The sequence below is a fragment of the Malania oleifera genome, chromosome 6 (assembly GCF_029873635.1).
Source record: "Malania oleifera isolate guangnan ecotype guangnan chromosome 6, ASM2987363v1, whole genome shotgun sequence".
Classification (NCBI taxonomy): domain Eukaryota; kingdom Viridiplantae; phylum Streptophyta; class Magnoliopsida; order Santalales; family Ximeniaceae; genus Malania; species Malania oleifera.
The window spans coordinates 105,235,013-105,248,862 of NC_080422.1; the positions used below are offsets into that span (position 1 = coordinate 105,235,013).

Here is a 13,850-nt window from a genome sequence, read left to right on the forward strand (position 1 = left end):
TGGGGTTGCTCAGGTGGTAAGGTGAGAACCTTGTCTAGAACATAGTCGAGAGTTTGTGTCCAATGCTCCTGAGATTAGACTCAAGATTTATTGAGATGTTGGTGGTGGGGTCTCCTAAACATCTCCTGAATTTGGTGCCACACCATGATGTCCAATGAGGCGTGATGTTGGCAAAAATTTCTTGATCATCAAAATAATAATAATGTTAATAATAATAATAATAATAATTAAAATGTCATATTTACTATTCATCTTTCAAAATATTTAACTTCACATACGCGCGCGCGCACACACACAAACACAGACACACACACACACACACACACACACACACACACACACACATATATATATATATATATATATAATATTAATGAGAAATGATATAATAACATGCAAGGGCATGGAGGCAACGTAACACCAATATTTTATGTTACTTTTATATTTGCCCTAGAAAGATCTCAATGCATGACTTTAAAAAAAGAAAAATCTACCAATCTCAATGCTCTATATATATATATATTATACACTAATATATACAAGGGAAAAAAAATTAAGATTGTCGGCGAGGTTAAGAAGGCAACTCCTCCATGTCCATCGCTATCGTCAACCATGTCGACTACTTAAGTTTGTTTAAACAACAACAACAACGACAAGATCGAATTTTATGTCTCACTAGGTGGGTCACCTATATGAATTATTTTTCGTTAATTTATGCTTAAGTTTGTTTAATTTACACAAATTTAAATTTGATGTTCAAATTCACTCATGTAATTATTTAAATACTGAAAATGAAAACTAAAATTGTTTTCAGCAAATAAATAGTGTCAAAATTTTCCACTATTTTTTAATTAATTATATAAATATTGTAAAATTGAAAAACAAGCACAAAAATAAATGATAATTGATAAAAAGTTGTTATAATAATAATAATAATAATAATAATAATAATAATAATAATAATAATAATAACAATTTATTATTATTATTATTTTCAAATTCTATTCAAGTTTAATATACAATTTTTTTTATGACTTAAAACTTGAACTTAGACAAGTCCTTCATACCTACTTAGACAACATCAAATATCTGTCACTGTGCAAAAGTTATACCAATAATGAGATCGCACTATTCTTCATATCACTTCGCCCTATCGATGCAACCAATGCTAAAAACAAAAAAAAACAATAAGGTAAAATTGTCTGTTAGAATTAAGATACACTTGGGAAACCTACACATACGTCATTAATTTAAACACGAACTTTTATTGTAGATTTATAATTGAAGCCACATAATAGCTAGCAAAAGTTCGACAATACAAATGCGATACCGTGCGATTCCTACATAATTTCCATCTTATTTATATTTATTAAAGCCTTAGTAAAAGTTATTACTTGCATTTAGTATATATACTCCAAAACATACCCTTTTTTTTTTTTGTTACAAACAAAAACATAATGAATGAATTTTCCTATTGTATAGCCTTAACTCCAATTATACTTTCAGTTAAAATACTAATAAGAGAAGTTGGTAAGGAAGAGTACTTAAAAAATATAAAAAATCAATTCTAATAATTTAAATGTATCCAGCTGGGTTGGCTCAAGTGATAAGGGCGATTTGTGACTTTAGTGACTCCAAAGTCATGAGTTTGATTCCTCCTGGAGAGTTTGCCCCGATGAATTACTAGGGGTATATCAATGGGCGGACGACTTTCATCCCTGGGTTTGATGCCGCACCATAGTGTCCAAAATGACGCTATGATGACTAGAATCCTTGAGTTATCAAATAAATAAATAAATAAATAAATAAATAAATAAATAAATAAATGTCATAACACCATTGGGATTGTTCAAGTGGTAAGGTGAGGACCTTGTCTAGCACATGGTTGAGAGTTTGTGTCCAGTGTTCTTGAGATTAGACTCAAGATTTATCGAAATGTTGGTGGTGGTGTAATGACCTGCTTTTAACTTGGGTTGTCTTTTATTTTTATTTTTATGCTATAACATTTATAATACTCTGATACCAAACTGAATTAAACCCAACCATTAACCTAATCAAGGAGAAGTAGAAATCAAATGAACATAACCATATATAATTATATACAATACGAAAGTGTTAAAATGTTTCCCAAAATATACATGTACGACTGTTCCCCAAAATACCCTCAATTGGCTAGGGTTATACAGAAATACTCTAAAACAAATACTTACTCTCTACTGACAGGGCAATACTGAAACCCCTCTACTTGCTCGCCTGATCTGCTTGCCTATCTGGATCACCTGAAAAATGTTAAATTAATTGGGATGAGCCAACGCTCAGTAAGACGAAATATGCTATTGCTAGTATGTGGCAGATGAGTTACAGTACTATGAAAATCTATTACTATATAATCATGTATCACTGATTCTGTAAAGACAATACCAGTAATATAAACCATCACCTTTTTCCTGTTGATTAACATTTTTGTACTTTAGGTTTCTATTCTAAATACTTCTAATAATATATATATATATTCTGTTTCTGTAAATCTGTATAAATATAGTAATAACTGAAAACTTCCCTGTGGATAACTGTGTATCATGATTTAACCTCTCATGACAGGGTTGTGCGGCCCATAGGGGAGATCTACCCTAACTGGCAAACCAGGAATAAATCACTATACTCCATAGTCTAATCAGCCCTCCTCAACCCATATCTGATGGGGAGCATGTCCACTCGTGGGCTCTATGTGATCGACCTTTATATCACGTATTATTTGAATAGTTGGTTGCACTCTATATACTGTATATAGCTACGATACTGTGCTCTGTAACTGTAATGGTCCAACAAGGTCTGAGACTATATATTACATCTCTATATACAACTATCTGTTTTACCATGATTCTGTAATAACTGTATAAACCATGACGCTGTGATAAACTGTATCTATATTAACTGTATTTCAGAAATGAACTGTAAAACTGTATGTCATGGTACTGTAAACTGTATCTATATCAACTGTATTTCTATAATAAACTGTAAATCTGTATAATCATGGTATTCTAAAAATGCTGTAAAACATATTCACTATCTGTATATTTTGTATAACATACTTTGAAAACACTGTAAAATATACTTCTATACTATATCCATATTCTCAAGTCACACAATAATTTTAAAACATATTAATCATACTTGATAAACTGTATAAATCTCTACTGTAAATAATACTCTGGTAGAATATATATAATTTTATACTGAAATCATACTCAAATAACCTAGCATAACATATTTCTCTTACCTAATTTTTGCTAAAATCCTCAAACTGTAACGGGTCCTACACCCGCAAGGTTCTCCACTCAACATCTTGAAAACAATATTCGTCAGAATAGAATATCAATATTTCTTTACCTACATCATTTCTTACAATGGACAAAAGGCCAAAAATTGACTAAAAGGCTTTACCCTGATTCTGGGAAGAAATCCGCTCTAGCAGACTTGAAAAGAACTCCGTCAAGAGCGTCATGGTGGCCTCAGATCGTCGATTCGGCAACTGATGGGGCCGAAATTGAAGAGAGAAGGAGGTGGAGCCGTAGGAGAGAGAGAGAGAGAGAGAGAGAGAGAGAGAGAGAGAGAGAGAGAGAGAGAGAGAGAGAGAGAGAGAGAGAGTTTGGTGAATTTCTACGCAAGAAAATGAGCTTGACACTATTTATTCTGCGGCTTTCGTCGACGAGTCATGTCACCTCATCGACGAGTCCTGTAGAAAGTTCGTCGACGAACTTGCACCCTCGTCGATGAATTTCAGGCTTCCAAAAATCCTTCTCGGTATCTCCTCATCGACGAGACGGGACCTCATCGATGAGATCCTAAAGTATCCTCGTCGACGAAACCCCTGTGTTCGTCGACGAGGTCTGGGAAATATTCTTAGAATTATCACCTCAAAAATGTGCGTTCGTCGACGAAGTCGGCTGCCTCCTTCTGTTACTGTTTCCATTTTCCTTTCTCTTTATTATTTAAATATTATTATTCTTCGGGTCACTACACGCACACACACACACACATATATATATATATATATATGTATATTGTGATATGAAATATTATAAAATATATATGATCAAATAAAACATGCAAGGGCATGGAGGCAAGGTAACACCAATATTTTATGCTACTTTTATATTTGCCCTAGAAAGATCTCAATGCATGACTTTAAAAAAAAGAAAAATCTACCAAGGTATATATATATTATACACAAATATATACAAGGGAAAAAAAATAAAGATTGGGGGACCATAAACTCCCCATACCTTTAATATCAAACATAATAATAATAACAATAATAAAAATATTGATTTCACATGGTGGCATGTGCATGTGATGGGGCTGAGATGGACATGGGTCTATCAATTTTTTTTTCTTTTTTTCTTCTATGTTTTATTTATGGTTTCACATTTTTCTTTTTACCTCTTTTTATTTCCTTGCGTATTGGTGTCGGTTGTGACTACGACGTTTGCACTTTTACACCACCAAAAAGAAGAAAAATATTCGATATCACTTAGGTGCCATCTAACCAATTTTTTTAACTAAAAATGACAATTATGAGATACTGTTAAATTATATTGTCCAACTTGTCAGTGTTGTCTAAAATGCATAATAGTCTATTGAATGAGTTTCATTATTTTTTTTTACCTCTTTTATTTCCTTTTGTTCCCTTAAGGATTGGTGTTGGTTGTGACAGCGAGGTTCATACTTCTACCCCACCAAAAAAGGTATTCAATATCACTTAGGTACTGTCGAACCAATCACTTTTAATTGAAAGTTAAAAGTGATAATTATGAGAAACTGTTAAATTGTATTGTTCGACCTGTTACTGCTGTCTAACATGCATAATATAATCCACTTAAAATTTTGAAAGATATAAAATTTTGATTATTATTTAAAATATAACGTGATTATGCCATCTTGTTTAATATTTTTTCAATAATTATATTATTTAGGTTCCATTTAAAACTCTAAAAATATTAGAAAAAGGAAAAAAAATATCAAAGAATTCGTATTTTTTATGTTTTGTTATCATGGAAAGTGAAGAAAATAAAACTATATCAAATTCATGAATAAAATTTTGATTTTACAAATCATTAATATTTAATTTTTCTAATTTTTTATTATATTAAATTATATATTTATTTTTTAATAATATGTCAACAATATGATTTAAAATAAGTTTCTCAAATGTTTTTTTTTTCTCAAATGTTTCTCATACACACACTGCGCACTCTACTTGAAAGTAGGCTTTGTGAGGGTAAAATGCGCCATGTGAGTGAAGTGAACACCCCTTCGCTCCTCCTCTAACCCTCGCCCCCCTATAAAACTCTAGTTCACAGGTTATATATGTTAGTGTGGTCCTTTACACTTTGTATGGGCTCTCTCTCTCTCTCTCTCTCTCTCTCTCTCTTATCAACTCATCAATTCTACCAGCAGTGAAGAACACGAGGCTTGAAAGGTTGTGAGATCTAAGGGGGTGAAGGATGGAGTCCTCAAATCCTGTCATGCTTTTCCACAGCTTTCTTGAACTTCCTTCTCGATTCTTCTTCTTCTTCCTCCTCAGTGGATCAAGAGAGTCGAAATGGATTTTAATAATGGAAGTTCAAGAAAGCTGTGGGAGAACATGGCGATTCAGGGTTTCTGCGCCGATCCGACGCCGTTTCGCCCACGATCTCATCTTTAATTGTTTCGACGATCTTCCCGATGCATGTTGGTAATTCCCGTAATTCTCCCGTAATTCAAGCCCCTTTTCGCTTTCAACCTCCCTAATTTAACATTATTTGCATGATTTCCTGCAAATCTTCTGGTAATTCTCCTAATTTCAACTCCTTTTGCGGCAATTGAACCCTTAATTTATTGTTGTTTGCATGAATTCTCTCAGTTTTTTTGGATTTGAAAAATGGGTTTTGTCTGAAATTTAGAAGGAGCCCTTGAGAAGATGAAATGGTAATTACGAATTCTTTCCTCTTTTCTTTTTCACTTTTTATTTTATTTTAGTTGTGTTCTTATATATAATTCACTGCTATTACAAATTTCTTGTAGATTTTTTCTTCAATTTCTATGTGAGAAAAAAAAGAAGAGAAAAATATGCAAGCATTAGAGAAGGAATGAAGATTCTGGTTATAAAATGAAAAAAAAAAATGAGAAAAAATATTTGAAAAAATAAGAATATATTTCTAAAATTTTATTTTCCTTTTTTCTTAAACAAAACCCTTCTTCCAAACACAGCCTTACTGATTTTGTGACACCCTTGTGAGCTTATGTCGCAGCCCTGACAGTTCTTCTTGTTTTCCTTTTGATTTTTACTTCAACTCAAGTCTGCTCCACTTTTCTGTGAAAAGGGTTTACCTTTCTCTCCTCCCCTTTAATCTCTCTCCCTCTCTCTCTCTCTCTCACGCGCGCGCGCACACACACACACACACATCAATTACACCAGAGATCAAAATTTTCTACCATCTTTGCAAACCCTCAAAACTGTAAATGCATGTGTTCTTTCTTTCCCTTTTTAAAGAAGAAATCTTTGAATTTCCATAAGATTTTGGTTTGGAGTAATTAAGGCTTGCTCATTATGTGTGTGTGCTGTGTGTTCTCAGTTTATATTTGACATAAGCAGTTAATGTTTAATTATTTCACTGCCAAAGAATTGGTAATTTTTGAACTGTTCACATTTTACAAGCATTACACTCCCAGTTTACTAAAAGGTAATTCTGGTAACTTGAAGAACTGGAGAGACTGCATGTGTGCGTATATGCCTCTCTCATCAGTTTCAATAATCTTTTTTGCTTTCAAATATAACATATATTGGTTTTATTATTATTGTAAAACCCAATTAAACTACAATGCATGTTATATACAATTATACTATATGTGTCTAAAACTTATTACGCCCGTTTGGCTTAAAGGAATTCTTCTGAGAAAAAGAAGAAAGAACATTATTTTTCATTGATTTTTTTTTTCTTTATATCAAATGGAGTGATTGAATGGGGATGGAGTGAAAGGGATAATTTACCAAATAAAGGGCATACAGTTTAGACCATGCACTGGGCTAACCCTGGGAAAAGTTGAGCAACATTTCTGATTGGTGGGTCACCAAATTGATTAATTACATATAAAAACTGGCCAGACATGTGGGCATGGCTACCCTACACGAAATTGTTTATGTTATTTATTGTAGTTTTTTTTAGAAAAAGATGTTATTGATCGTAGTTATTAATTATGTTTTATATTATGATGCATTCGAGTCCCTTCCAATGCTCCATTATTAAATCACATAAACAGCATGAGAAGAGAATTGATGAACCTCTCCATTGGCAAAGGCATGAACAATATTGTTGTAGGCTAAGATCTCGGATCTCATTTTCACTTTTCTTCTTCTCTGGATTAGTCGTGTTTCGAGACGGACCCGGATATTAGAGCTCAAATCTCAAATTCACTTACCTTCTAGTATAGCTTAACTAGGTTTCGAGACAAACCCAGATACCGAAGAGTTCAAATCTCATGTTCACTTATCTTCCAGTCTAAATTAGTTTGGTTTCGGGACAAACCCAGATGCTAGAGAGTTCAAATCTCATATTCACTTATGGTCTAAATTAGTGTTGTTCTGGGACGAACCCTGATGCTGAAGAGTTCAAATCTCATTTTCACTTAGCCTCTGGTCTAAATTAGCCTGGTTTTAGGACAAACCCAGATACCGAAGAGTTCAAATATCATATGCACTTATCTTCTGCTCTAGATTAGTGGGGTTTTGAGAGGGGCTCATTTTTTGTATTTTTCTTAAATTTAAAAATGGGAGGGATATTTTTGGAATTAGGGAAGAGGGGATAACTACTAGTGGAGGGTTGTTGGAAGACATACGTACGAGTGACTGGGTCACTGTACTGCTATAGCTCTAGCTGCTGCATGCGTGCGTTTGTCATTTATTGAAGGGTGAAAAGTTTTAACATATAGCAATATAAGTGGGTGGGGTAAGGGGAGGTTGCACCCAGTGACCAAAATACAGCACCTAAGTCTCTGTTTGGAAGGGAAGAAAATACAGTTTCATCTTCCAAACTGGTTTTGATTCCAAAGTAAAGTTCACTGCCAAGTGCCAAACTGCATACATGCACCCTACATATACATGCATTCCCCCATGGATTTTTCTCCCATACAATATATATATATATATATATATATATATATATATATATACGTATGTATGTATCTATGCATGTATATTTGTATGCACGTACGTCATGTATGTAAGCATGCTCTAAATGCATGAGTGTATATGTGCATGCATACATATGTATATACGTATATATATTTATATTGAGAGATAAAAATTGATAAAGATGAAATTTTGTACAAGATTTTATTTTAGGCATGTATGAGTGGTATATTAGAAGAAAGAAGAAAAATAAGCAAGAAGTCTAAAATCAACAACTGCAAAGTGCCGAAATCCTCGAAATGAATCTAATTATGCAATACCCAATTATCTAAACCAAAAACGCAACAAGCCTAGATGATAAAAAGCCAAAACTCAAAAACCAAGGTCAAAAGGGCTGATATTAGGATCTGAGCTCCGAGACTAGCAAAAAGAACACAATAAGTTCAAATGGTAAAATAAGAAAAATCCATAACTAAATCACAATGTGGCTAGAATTTGGCTTCAATGTGTGCCCTCTATAAGAAGGACGTTGAAAATGTTAACCATCTTCTTGTTAATTGTCAATTTAGCAGAAAAGTGTAGTCCTCCTTATTTTGTTTCCTAAATTTACAGATGGTCATACCTTATGAGATCAGTTCATTATATGATATTTGGAATTCTACATATCTTAAAGGTTTCTAAAGAAACTCAAAGGAGCCATTATGGGGGTTGTTTGCTAGGAGATCTAGAAAGAGCGAAATAGAAGAATTTTTATGAGCACTCATTATGCTGAAATTCACTCCAGATGTGCGTCCAACCTCTTTGATCCATTGGTCTAGGACTTGCCCCACTCTCTTGAATTTGGATTAAGAAGAATTTCATTGTATTTTAGTAGATTTAGGAGGTTAACTTGAAGGATCACTTGCCTTGTTTTCCCAAAAAATTGCCCCTCCCACACTCAGATTTCGTCTAATTTGACTTCGTGCCCTTACTTTCTTCTTCTCCCAGTTTATTTTCTGAAAGCTCACATTTGTCCGACTTCCAAGCTTTCTTCTTTGCCTTTTCTTTTCTTTGTTGATCGTTTTTCTCCACTATCATTCCTTGACTTATTCTTTATTTTTTTCATGGGTTTCCAAAGTTGCATCCATGGTAGTTTGCTCTCATTTTCTGCAAATTGTCAGCAATAAGTTCAATTTAGTCTTCCTATCTGTCCCCATCTTTTTTTCTGACTTTCGCGGTTTTCTCCTAGCTTTTGTCCGTGCTTGTTTATCACGAAAAATCCACAATTTAATCTTAATTCCAGTTGTTTGGAAGTTTTACTTGTTTGCTTGTGGGGTGATGGTGTTTTTCACTTTGGGAAGTGTTTTATTATTTTCTCATTGACTTGGGAGGTTATTTTTTCCTCGCCTTTTTTTTTTTTTTTTTTGCAAGTTTGTTGGGAGTTTCCAAGCATCTTGCTTGGTTTCCCCATTTGATAATAATATAACCAGTTCAAAAAAAAAAAAAAAAAAAGTTCAAATGGTCTAAAACGCTTTTGAATTCATCAACAACAGATGGAGAAATGAAAATGTTCACCAGCGGTCGAGGTTTGTCGAGGCTGGCACAGTGGCCTTTGTAACGCCCCGAACCCACAAGTGGGGTCCGGAGGGTTATTCTAAATAAATCTCTAATATCATAATATAAAATAGTAGAAGATCTCCATAATAAATTACCAGAGTACTAGTTTATCCCAATACATTACAATATTCATCTCAATATGAATAATAAATATCTAAACTCATCAAAACACAAACAAATAATAACAATACAATTCTAGACAAGATCTTCTATCTCACCCACGCTTCTACTGTGCACTCTGATTACTGATACTTCTCATGACATCTGAAAAATGATATGATAATAATGGGGTGAGACACCTCTTAGTTAGGATGGAATAAATTATTATCAGTGTGTGGTCAATGAGTTTAGTGTATACAAAATATAATCATTTGTTAAACGACGACAACATTTGTTAAGACACTTATAGACTGTATTCACACATGCAACATCTTTTATAAGCGAGAGTTCCTGAGGATTGGGGAGATTACATGCCCATACATGTAATGCCCCTTTGCTCTAATACCTTATGTAACCTTACCCATTTAGTTTGGGTGTGGCTACAACTGATACCTATTAAGGCACTTGCCTTACTTAGTAAGCTCTCGGGCAGAGAGTTTACTTCGCCCCAATCACACGTAATGCCACATTATAAATTACATTTAATACTTTGCTATAAATAACTTTCACATGCAAACTGTAATTCACACCTATATAAGCATTATAAACTTTAAGCTGTTAATATTTTTGCAACTATAAGCTGTGTACTGTAAATACTTTGCAACTATATTATGTGAACTATAATCTCAGGAATATTCTGCTCTGCTATACTCTGTTTTCATATGTTCTGTTTTCATATACCCTACTCAGTTATACTCTGGTTAAATCTACAAATATGAATATAAAAACTCACCCTCGAATGTATAAACAACATGTTTCCCCCCATGACGGGTTGTGTAGCTCGTAGGTTGGACTTAGCCCTGGCTAGCCTGTCACTAGACTAAGTCAACTATACTGTATGTCTACTAGTACGAATGGCCATCCCATAGCTAGTCTAGACTCCAGGTGGGAACTTTACACTTCACTTGCCCACTCGACTATTCAATACCAACACTCTCCCCGAGACGTGTGGTTGCACTAGGCTCTTCATTACTGTAGCTGCGATACTGAGTATTCTTTGGTCCATTGAAGTTCTTAAACCATACATTACAGTTTAACAATAATAAGATTCTATACTTTACTTTCTTTTTTGTAGTTCCAAAAATAGTATAATACCCACACATTTCAGTAATCAATATATCATACTATAAACTCATAATTTTAATAAAACAATAATATTCTTTCTCATGCCACACGATTTGGGTGTTTTTCATAATTATATAAATTATTGGAAAACCGGTCGTTCTAATTTCAATATCTGTTTTACCAAAAACACCGGTTTAATTATCTCCACTATTATTTAACTCAAAATATGTATTTAAAGGAAAAACAAGGATAACCAACCCTACTCACTTTCACTCTTAACAAAATATGTATAATAAATCAAACCAGTAATTTTAACCGGTCAAATCTTTTATAAAATCTACTACAATAATCTAGAAATCAAATACTTTAATTAAATCGATTAAAATTTGAAATACAATTACTATAAAAATCCCCAGACTCACAAACGCCAGTTTAATTAACTAATAATAATAATAATAATAACCCAAAATCCAATTTCCAAATGCCAGAATATTCAGAAAAACATGTATATAATTCCTGTAATCTTATATTACAATTTAATCAGCTAATTTATAAAAATTTCTGACATAATTTATTTCTCATACCTCATCCCAGGAGTGGTGCCTACGACGCTCTTACGACAAATCCACTCCGGTTAAAATATTGGTGGTTGAATTTCGAAGCCATGGGTATTTTCCATTCTTCGATCGGTACACATTTGGCCGAGAAAATCGAGGAGAGAGAGAGAGAGAGGTCGAGGAGAGGGAAAGTAGAGAGAGAGAGGGAGAGAGAGATCAGCGTGGGGGGGGGGGGGGGTTTCAAATCCAAAATGTATTCCTGAAGCTTCTTGCTTTAGGATATATGTATATGCTATAATATATAATAATACTTATATCTTTACTTTAATATATTATATTAATATTATATATATATATACACACACTTATATATCTATTATATTATTTATTTAATTAATTTAATTTAATAATTAATTAATTTTTTTTTTTTTGGGCCAGGTTACTACACCTTGCTTCCATGATTCGTTGAGATTCAACCCTATATTATTTCGATTCATATTTTGAAGAAGAAAAATAAGTAAAAAATTAAGAAAAAAGAAAGATGTAGGAAATAAAAAAAGCACATGAAGTGAAAAAAGAAATCTAAATTATTGAGTTGAATGAGTGCAAAAAACTAAATCTCCTCGTGTTAAAGAGATAAGAATCTCCTAATATGAAAGATGATTTTTTTTTTTTTAAATCCTCTATATCAAAGGGATAAAATATTGCTTTAATTCATTTTAATCCTCCATGAAATTATAGCACCAGTTATATATTGTTAGACTTTCAATTTAGAGCCCTTAGGTTAAGGGTTGACATTGTGTATACCAGTAAGAATGAAATGATTTCAATATATGAACAACATTTTGATAATTTACACAAAAGAATGTGTTGTTATCATGAAGAAAATACATTTGTAAACAATTGTATTCTAGAAATATATATATTAGTAATTTGGTTACAAGAGTTTGATAGCTTATGTGAGATATAATGTAGAAATTCATTCATTTCTTATTTTATGTTGTATGGAATAACACAAAATTTTGCCTAGGGGACCTCTATCTAAATTATTGCATTTTAAATAATTTTTACATGCTCACCTATTGCAATCCATCCTATTCATAGGACTTTTATTCTATAAACCATACTTATCTTAAATCCGCCCCTAAAAGTTCAACTGCATATATAAAAGGTCAGTAAGAGAAGCCGGTGTAACCCAATGTTCAAAGAAAAGCCCAAATTTTAGTGGTTAATAGGCAACATAAAATGTTTATTGTATGGAAAACTACATATTTGGAACCGATGTATTAACAAATGATTACTTGGTTTTCTAAAAGATAAGTTGATGGGTCATGGAAGGAGTTTTGGAAAAGATGCGCACATAAGATACTTTTGACACGAGAAGAGTCATATATTGTAGCATACGCATAACTGGACATACTATCATTTTCATTGAATATATAATGTAGTTTTTCATAAAGACTCCATCTAATTGAATACACTGTGAAATCACACATTGTTATATTATTATCGTTTTTTTCTAGGTTTCTTTAAAAACTTTTTAGAGTTGTTCACACGAGGCTATATACTTCTATTCATATGTTGGTAGCCTAGTGTTGATACACTACCAAATCATGTAAATTGTTATGCTAATATGATTTTATTTTGTTTTCTTTCCATTTTACTTTATAAGTGCACCTATAATCATCAAGCATGTTCATATCACATTTAAAATATATTTATAGTGGATTTTACTAGTTTAATAAGGACATAGATACACATGTCGAATTTTTTTTATTGAAATTAATACCAAGAAAAAGGAGAAGTTTGTAAAGCATTGGTTGCGATTTATATACAGGTATCAAAGCATTAGTAAATGATTTTTAACGTGAAACATCAACAACTTACAAAAAAGACTGGGATATGTTTGGGGGTGGGTGTGGAATAATTAAGTCATTGTTCAAATTTAACATATGTTAATTAACCTATTTGAAGAATAAAACATAGTATGAAATGATTTTTATTGAACATAGATTCATACATGTGAGAAGGTGGCTAAAGCTTGGGTGGTGGTAAAACAAGGGAAAAACAAAAGCTTGTGATACCGGTTGAACTTTGCATACTCGATATTGTGGCATTAACAAATGATTTTTTGAAAAAGATGAAGCATTAACATATGATGAAAAGGAAATGGCGTGGAGAAGCAATAATGCCTTATGAAAGTAGTTAGAAATGGAATTGCCAAGTCATTGTTGACACGCATTTACCAAATGTTAACCCATCTAAAGAAGAAAATATCGCATAAAACTACAAAAGCTATATCT

At 32.8% G+C, this 13,850-nt stretch overlaps 1 long non-coding RNA gene across 1 annotated transcript; it reads left to right on the forward strand.

Moving 5' to 3' along the window:
- The first annotated feature begins 5,375 nt into the window (after positions 1 to 5,375).
- LOC131157993 (uncharacterized) lies at positions 5,376 to 11,875 on the forward strand. Its single transcript, XR_009137371.1, has 2 exons — positions 5,376 to 5,737; positions 11,585 to 11,875. It is a non-coding gene; the product is annotated as an uncharacterized LOC131157993 (long non-coding RNA).
- Positions 11,876 to 13,850: the final 1,975 nt, after the last annotated feature.